Here is a 9,990-nt window from a genome sequence, read left to right as displayed (position 1 = left end):
TCCTCGGGCACCGAGCCTCTTAACGACGACATATGAACGGACGACATGAATGCGGGCAGCTGGTGCCGGCTGGGAACACACCATGCGGCGGCGCGAGGGACGAGGGTTTTGGTGTGCCAGGGTAGTCAGCTGCGGTCATGGCAATGTTGGAGATGCCCTTTGATCACATGCAATCCTCTCATGTCATTGAAAAAGCAAGACGACCCTGCATGGTCTCAGGTCCTGAGGATGCAGTTGGCCACGCTACACCACTCCGCGGACGCGTCGCGGCGCCCCGTGCATCCTCGATGAGTCGGGTGTTGGGGTGTGTTTGGATTGTGGCCAAAGTGCACCTTACCAAAATTTTGGTCATGACCCAACGATTGGTCTTTGTTTGGATGGTTGCCATTTTTTGGCATGCCAATGAACTCTAGCCAACTATAGTTCATTTTTCTTGCCAATGTTGGCCAAATCATGGGCAACCAATACCTCAACCAAAATTTTGGCTACCCAATGCTTTGATGGGGCAACCTTGGGCACAAACCAAACATACTGTTGGTCGTGCCACAACACTAATGCCACCCTCGGCACACTGAAACCGACCGTGTCTAGTGACACTATGAGTGTGTCGCTCACCATAGTCACCGTGTCCAGAGGCGGTGCTGGAGCTGCGCCACGTTGTTAGCCCCAACGACCCACATGAACGGTTGTCAGTGGCGAGGAGGTAGTGGGCCAGCTCCTCCATTGGACTAGTCTACGCTACGTCGTCCTGACGGGTGTGCCCCACATGTTGGTTTCCCTGTTTTCCAGGCCATATTCGAGCGTCAGTACTCCGCATTGCACATTAGGCCTTTCACTATGTAGGCCAAGCGAGACAACTTATTGTTTATTTGAGCCGTTCAAGTATAATCATGTGGCGTTTGCTTATTTCTCATTCCTCTCCAACCCTCTTCTCCATCGATCATGTCACCCTCCGGTCGAGTCCATCCTCCCGCATGCCTCATTTGAACATTCCACCGAGTATCATTCGCATGTACCCGCCCTAGTCCTCTTTCAATCGATCTCCAGACCCCGAGATGAAATCGAGAGAGAATGAGTGGGGGCACGTGATACCTAAGGCGGATTCAAAATTTTGAACCGGTGATCATAGCATCCTCAAATCATATATAAAGGGTATTCAATGTTCATTTCGTTTTTGAACGTACAATATACTCCCTCCTTTCCTTTCTAGTTTACATATAAGTTTTTTTGTGTAGTCAAAGTATCTCTACTTTGATCAAAAAAGTATCAACATTCAACAATGCCCAATCAATATTGTTAGATTCGCACGTACTCCTAGATTTGTACTCAAAATGGTTTCCAATTTGTTTTCAACCACGTGAATGTGCTTGTTCTCACGCATGCTCTTCCTACTTGGATTTCGCCACGTATAGCCAGTCCAATAGTAACTTTTTAAGCTCCCTGTCCAATAGTACACGTGGAGTACTGACAACATCTGTACTAGAGTATGCAGTGCTCATAGTAGTACTCCCTCCTTCCATTTATATAGGGCCTATGTGGAGGAGAGAGATGTGAAAAAGTAAGGGGAGTGAGCTCTCAAGCAAGAGCCTTAGCTATATACACATTCCTAGTTAAATACAATAAATATGAAGAAAGAGATAGAGAGGAGATGGAAAAAGTATTAATACAATAGCCAACCTTATATACTTTTTTGCAGGAAATAGCCAACCTTATAGCCCACACTACCGTATGAGTGCATATAATAGATGATGGCTATAGATGACATGGCAGTCCCTCATAGCCATCGACTGGCTATATTATTAACCATGCTCTAATGCGTTTTTAAAACCGCATTTGACTATTGACAAGATTAATAGTACATGAGATGTATAATGTGAAAATTATATCATTGGAAACTCCTTTCACATACGAATTTAACCGTATGCTTTGTGTAAGTTGCATGTCATATATTATTACTCTAACATTTGGTCAAAGTTAGCCTCGAAAAACGCATTAGGCCCTGTATAGTAAATGGAAGGAGGGAGTAGTAGTGGAAGTGGATCCTCTGGCGTAGGTATCCCTGCCTTACCCTCCCTTTCGGTCACTTACTGGCGGAGCCCATGCTTTCTAGGCCCCGCATGTCAGTTAGTCAATGGGTTCGGCCACGTCAGGGGATCCTCATCTGTAGTATACTCCCTCTATTTTTATTTACTCCGCATAAAATGGAGGGAGTGGTAGTATAATAAATGACGCGGGCGGGGGAGGGGGAGGGACGTCGGTTTGCTCTCAACTGCGGTCCCACAAGCGAGCGAAAATGCAAGACTAAGTGCGTTCCATTCGGTGAGCGACATGGAGGGTCTAGCGTGCCGGGCTGCAACGCGAACGCGACAAGAGCGATGTACAGTCAAAACCGATTGATCGATCGTCACCGGAACCACTATTCACACCAGAACCTTCACTGCTCGGCCTACGCCAGCCACTGCCCTAAAACCACACCTAATCTCCAGCCCATTCCCCCACCTTTTGATCCCCTAGCCCGCATCAAGCATCCCCTAGTTTGCCGGAAAGCCATGGTGCACTGCAAGATCACTTACTATAAGATGCTGACGCCGGAGCGCCACGCAGAAATCACGGCGGTGGTCGGTGCCACAGACCTCCGTTCCCAAGCTCGCTTTGCGGCAGGCCAATCCCCGAGTTCTCTGGAGCCAAGCTACGAGGAGGAGGAAGTCGATCCAATGTTCATGGCAGAGGTCGCGGCGCAGAAGGCCCCCGATGGGTATGAGACGATGGACATCGACTTCGTGCCGGCGTCCGAGTCCCCCATGGTCCAGGCGGACCAGCGGTTCAACATGGCGATACTAAAGGAGGACTGGGAGGCAGAGGCTCAACTCGACGCGGAGCGCGCGCATGCCGCTGCCATCGAGGCTCTCCTGCAGGCGGAACCGGATGCCGTGGATGTGAACCGGGCGGCGGAGGCTCAACTTGAGGCGGAGCGCGTGGATGCCACTGCCATCGAGGCCCTCCTGCAGGCGGAACCAGATGTCCTGGACTTGAACCAGGCGGCAGAGGCTCGACTCGACGCAGAGCGCGCGGATGCCGCTCTCATCGATGCCCCCCTGCAGGCGGAACCGGTCGTCCTGGACTTGAATCAGGCGGCAGAGGCTCGACTCGACGTGGAGCGCGCGGATGCCGCTGCCATCGAGGCCCTCCTGCAGGCGGAACCAGATGTCCTCGACTTGAACTGGGCTGTGGTCTCGTCCGTGCAGAGCGCCCGCACGCTCCGCGTGAATGAGTAGCTGGAGGCCGAGGACAACCACGGTGCGGAGACACACGTCGGCAGCTACGGCTGGTTCACGCCGGTAGCCAAAGACGACGAGGCCGTCTCGTTCCACGAGTAGTGATAGTTTTTCTTTATGTTGTTGTTTTTATGGATCTTTTGCTGTGTAAAAAACATATATTTGTTATGCAAGTCGTCTGACTTGGGTCAGTCTACCATTTCAGGCGGTTGGATGAATATCCTACGTCTCCTAACCCTTCTTTCCTTCTTCCTCACCTCTTCTTATTCCCCAACAAACCACCGCATGGGCCATACGGATACTCCCCAACATGCGGTTGGATAAACATACTCTATGAACGAAAATTATGTGTCAGCGGTAGGATGGCTGAGTTTGGTTTGTTCACATGCATTAGCACGTGTCATTGAGGGTGCGTTCCCTTGGTTGGGTTTGCGGCGTGCAGGAGCGACTGTGTGAGGGTGCGGTGCGACCGCGGCGTGCAGGAGCGACCGTGCGAGGGTGCGGTGCGACCGCGATAGCCGTGCGCAAGTGTACCTCCTTATCATTTTGAAAACTTTAGGCAAGCTTGGCAAAAATGTGTGGCGAAGTTTGGCAATGCAAGGCCTAGACCCAAACAGGATAATTACGTATGTACTAGGAGTACTAGTGTTAAAAAAGAAAGGTGGGGTCTTCGCAGGATTTAATCGATACAAATCCTCGTTTCACATTTCAATTAGTGCGTATTTTTTTCTCCAAAGACCAAAGATCTAACCATCTCACTCCTCATCGCTTGATTAATGCAGCGCCATGCAAACCAACCTTCTCACTTCCGCATGCATGCAGGGGATATTAATGTCCTTGGTTGCTAGTACGAGGCAAACCCCATCAATTTTGCCTCGATTAGTGTTAGTGGCCTTTTGCAAATTGTAATTTTGATATACTGGCCTTGTGTACAAAAAATGGAGGTAGTAACTATATTTGACTTCCTTCCCCATTGCAGTGACATCGACGATATATATTTTGTGGTTTGGCGAAGTGCGTTTGACGGAGAACACCATTGAGGGAGACCACGATAAGTCGTTCGCAAGTGCCGCCTACAAGCCGAGACAACCGCCTTATTTTCATCCAGGAAGTCCGTTGAACCAAAGGACTAGTACTACTAGGAGTACACAATAGCGTCGTCCGTCCAGCTTAGTGCGGTGAGATGGTTTCTCGAAGAACACAATGGAGAAGCGGAGTCAGCGAAGAGTGAAATGATGGTTGCTTCGTCCGTGCTTTTGTGATTTGACGCCTCACTGCTTTGTGATTTGTGATAGAAGGGATAGGGGAGTAGACTCTATGCTCTATACTGTACTACATGCGTCCAAGCATGGGAGAAAGAGGAGAGATGTTGCATTTTTCTATTCCTTCAATCAACTAATCAGGGAGCTTTGGTTCCATCTTTTCGGCTTTGGCAACACCATCCACAATGGTTCCCACGATGCCAAAAGCTATTTTCACATTTGGCTACACATTGTGGATGCCCTTAACTGTACCACTTGGTTTTGCTCCTTTGTGCTATCTCTACAAATCTCAATTATATTGATCTAAAAAAATTATAGAATCAAGATTAGTAAAAAGGAGGTAATTTTGCCGCGCGAATGGTGGGGGAGGTTTCTTATTTTTAGAGGACATTGTCCTGGCGGTTTGCTAACATGCGGTCCCACATGTCAGTGCTTTACCAAGCCAATCCGCGTCCCACATGAGGCAGAACAACGACAGAAGCAACACGTGGTTAAGTTGAAGAAGATGAGGGAGAAGCGGATTCAACAACGAGTGAAATGATGGTTGCTTCGTCCCTCCAACTTCTTTTTTTAGAATTATTACTTCGTCCCTCCGACTTAACTGCAGGAAAGGTGCAACTTTGTGATTTGACGCCTTATTACTCATTACTACACCGGCGCCATGACCGGGGTGCTTCACCCCAGCTGCTCTGCACTGTATTCCGGTATGGCACGTGGACCCGGTAGCTTGATGTCCCACATGTCGGCGGAAGGGACTAGAAGATTTATGAAAGCGAGCGCTCCACTCTTACGACAGAGGAGTACACGGCACGACGGCCCAGTGAACTGTCACTTGTACTGTATAGTACTATAGTTTTGCTGTTTCGCACGATCCATCGATACAAATCCGATTAAACAGGAAAGGGCGGGATTTTTCCCGCGCGGTAGATGATACTGGCCATACATTTCAAAGGCAGTTTTAATGTATGCAAACTGAATAATTAAGGCCTTTCCCAGTGCTCCATGGTGTACAGGTGCTAAAGATGCTACATAGGCAGAAAAATGATGTGGCAAAGCAATTAAGGAGGAGAGAGAGGATTATGGTGACCCCAACAAGAACCAATGCTAAGCACGTGAACCTAGACAAAAAGACTACCAACCAATACATGAAGGAGTTTTATTACTAAACAATTAAATAGAGAAGGCTTAGCTACAAAACCTAAGCACCGATGCATTGGGGACATTAGTTGCTAAGCATTTTAATGCACTTAGCACCCCACTTTAGCACCAATGCATTGGGAGAGGTCTAAGTAACAATATGATATCTAGTAAAACTAAAAACACATATGATTTATTGTGTTAGAGTGTATTAGTAGTGCTGTATTGCATAGTTGTTAGATGTAACATGCGAGAACGTGTAGAGATGTAGTTTTGGAGGGCCTACAGAGAGAAAAGCGTAATACTGTCACCGAACTTCAGAATAAGCTAATTACGGTCACTATATACATTTTGCGGTGATTATACGGTCACTTGCTCACGATTCAACATCGGATTGCACTCTGTTGACCGGCCAAATAGTCTGCATGGCGCCATGTTGACTAGTTAAATTGACCATGTTCCTTGTGGGTCCCACCTGTCAGTTCGCATAGGGAAAAGGTCAGATAAACACAAATTTACGCAGGCGCGACAAGACTCCAACCCATGCGCGGGAATCACCTGGTTGTGTATGTGTTTGGCAGGGCCTGATGTGTGCGCATGCACGTGTAGGTTGAGCACTTGAGCGTGAGAGTGTGTGTTGGTCGTGTGGTGTACTGGTGTGTGCATGCATGCGTGCGTGTGTGTGTGTGTGAGTGTTGTGTGCGTGCGTGGCTGCATGTGTATGTGTGAGTGTTACGTGCATGCATGGGTGCATGTGTTTGTGTGAGTGTTGTGTGCATGCAGTTTGTGTGCATGCGTGCGTGTGTGTATAATCACCACACCAGCTCCTGTGTGTTAAAACAGATGGCTCAACATACCAATACAAGGCCATCTTGTCCGCTGTGCCCGCGGTCATGACTTCGAACCACCGTCCAAATATATTTTTGTCGTTTGTTTTCATTCTTACTAGCAAGATGCCCGTGCGTTGCACGTAACATCAAGATGCATTTGTATGACTAGTTTATCTTGTGAGAGAAAATGATGAACGAGGGAAGGCCTTATTTGCAAATGTGGAGAGGTGTGTGGGTACCTTTTTGCAAAATTGCCATAGTTTCTTTCCTATCCGTCAGATATAAATCGGACGGCCTATATTGCAGGATGGCAGGCACACCATCATCACCAACTCTATTTTTTATAAGAGTGTATATCCGTCAGATATAAATCGGACGACCTATATTGCAGGATGGCAGGCACACCACCATCACCAACTCTGTTTTTTATACGAGTGTATTTTATGTATTTTATAAGAGTGTAGTTGTAGAGTAGATACAAGCCGACAGGTGGGCACGATGGTAGTGAGATAATGTGATGCAACACTAGAGGTGCCACGTGGAGCGTTTAACTGGTCAACTAGTCATGTCTTGAGCAAATACAGAGTTGTACGGTGAGCCCGTGACTGTATAATAACCACTAAACATAAATGGTGACCGTAATGAGTGGATTCTGAAGTTCAATGTACATATCGTGCTTTCGCTTCAAATACAATGATCATCATTGCATATATCGCGAGAGAAAGATGAAACATGCGTAAATTTTCTGGGGGCTTACTTTTAGAGGACCTGGAGATAGTTTTGTGTGCATACGTGAAAGGGGCGTACAAGGGGGGTATGCGATGGAGAGAGAGATGCTCTTCGTTTCTCTTTATTATGACTAACTTTGTATATAGGATAAAAATATACAAATTCACAATGCGGAATAAATATCATTGTGGGCACCATGCAATGCAAATTAGCGTTCGTACTCCCCCATATAACTTTGTAATGTTGTATATATGTAGAAACTCTAAAATAATTTTTTGGCCACACTTTATTCAAAAGGAATGTTGTATGCAAAATAAACGTGAAGAGAGGGCTTTTTAGATCAATGGGGTACGTGATGTAACATGTGTGAATGTGTAGTTGATGCATTTGGCGGGGCCTAGAGAGGTATGTGTGTGTTTTACATATTCGAGAGAGGCATGGATAGAGGGGCCGGCGGGGGGGGGGGCATGGGAGAGATAGCATGAGAAATGAGAGTGGTCTAGAGAGAGAGAGAAAGACGAATATGATGTCACGACGAGAGATTCCCTTCCCTTGAGTGTGTATATGCAAGGGGGGAGGGAATAGAGGCACCAGGAGAAATGTTTTGTGTGTGTGTGTGGTGTTTGTGTTGGTATGTGTGGGTGTGAGAAGATAATGAGACGTGGGGGCAGAGGGTGTGTCACCGCGTGAGGTCCGGTGGGTCGAGGTGAGGCCCTTCGTTCGGTTCCGTCCTGCGCCACATTGGTCGGCCCATGACGCATTTAGGAAGACCCATGGATGACTAGTCGTACAAGACAAAGATAGCAGAATTGTGAAGGACCCTGTGTCCACTGACAAAGCCGACTAGGATTTGTAACCCTAGGTTCTCGGACTAAGGTAACCCCTTTATCTCTGATATTACTATTCATCCAACCTAACTTTAAGGGGCATCTTACAGAATGCTCTGCTAGAATCATACTCGTCGATTAGGAAGAGAGGTGTGAGACAATGCTTGAGAGACAGGCCTAAAGATAATGTGCGTACATGAGACACGTAGGTAGGTCCATGTATATAGAAAGGGTCAATGGGGATTGTGCGTGTGTATGCTTGCGAGAGGAAGAGTGCTTGTGATAAAGGTTAGTGAAAACAGTTGTAAATGGTTAAGAGAGGGGGGAGGGTTATATCTAGAGCATGTGTGCGAGAAAGACACCTCGGGAGAGAGTGTGTGAGCATGTGTGAGAGACCACCGATGGAGAGTGAAACTACACGTAAAAGACTGCTGTACACATTGATTAAAGATATAAATTGTATCCAAATATTAGGATGGGATCATGATATTTGCAATTCACGTAAGGAGCGGTCATTGATCCATCAAACATCTAGATTCTATCGAATTTGAGCATGTCTATGTTATTATTCGACACAATTGATCCACATAGTTAGTATTTTGAACTCCAGACAATGCAACGCTTTAGCAATCGAATATAAACGTGAGTATAGTTCATGTTGTGTGTGTAAAGCACATTATACATATGAAAGTTACACAATGAACATTATAAATAGCTACCTATGAACTAGCATACATTTGAATTCAACTTAAGGTGGTTTAAAAAAATCGAATTCAACATGAAGTCCATTCAATTATTTGAATTTGATATCATGGCATTTGTAAATCATACCTAAATTATGGGGGCACCAATCTTTGCTCTGATTTTGTACATAATAGCATATGTAGTCGTGTACAAAATATATTCAAATTTAGCTCCTCCATTCCAAAATAATCGTAGTTATAGGATTTTCAAGTGTCAAAATTTCAAAAGGAAGCGGATAATTTAATGAGGTTTTCAAACATACAAGGTCAAATATAACGTTGTCTATTTAGGTCAATCCTCATAGTTCAAGAGTTCTCTAAACGTGAATGCTTCTGTTTCAAAATTTCAAACGAAGCGCCAAAAGAGCCTCTACTCACCCGAAATAGCGTGAGAGCAATGTTTGGTAGTACAAGGAAATTAATTTTCTAATAACTCCGACCCGTGAAACCTACCGGCTCAACGTCCAAAGGTCCAAACCGGGGTAGGTTTGTAGCTTCATCTAGACGCCATGCAACTGCCTCCGAAAAACATTCATACACAATGGCCGCCTAAGCACACATGCGCGTGGCCGAAATCGCTCCCGCGCACTATTTGGGACACCTGGGATTACCATCCTACCCCCGACCCGCAGTAGGTCCAAAATTTAAGAGGGGGGCAAAGTTTGTACTTTCCCCAAATTTCAAACAAGCGCGTCTCATCTTCTGTTCAAAAAAGACAAAAACAAGCACGTCCCAGACCGAAACATGGTTTCCCCCCACCCGTCCGTTTCCCCATTCATACTCCGTGGGCGCCAAAACTACCTCTCCACCAGACGCGAAACCCCGGCGTCCTCCGTCCACCACCCCATCCCACCCATCAACCACCGCCCTCCTCCATCACGCTGGAGCCAATACCCCGACGTCGTCATCCACCGCAACCTCAACCTCAATGCCCTCCACCGCTAGTAGTTGAAGCCGAGGCTGAGCCATCCGTACCCGAGCCAGTTCAACCACGCCGTCCTACGCCTCACCGCTGCCGCTCCAACTTCGCCACCGTCCACCGCACCGGAGCTGTTCCTGCTACGCCGTCCTTCACCGCCTCGGATCTGCTTCCCCTCCGCCAATATACGGCCATGGCAACACAGTCAACAATTTGGCCATGGGTTTGTCCAAGGATCCACAACTCTCCAAAACATCGGTTCCCCCGA

Source organism: Triticum dicoccoides, chromosome 5B (genome assembly GCF_002162155.2).
Source record: "Triticum dicoccoides isolate Atlit2015 ecotype Zavitan chromosome 5B, WEW_v2.0, whole genome shotgun sequence".
Taxonomy (NCBI): domain Eukaryota; kingdom Viridiplantae; phylum Streptophyta; class Magnoliopsida; order Poales; family Poaceae; genus Triticum; species Triticum dicoccoides.
Note: the sequence above shows the minus strand (reverse complement) of the source record.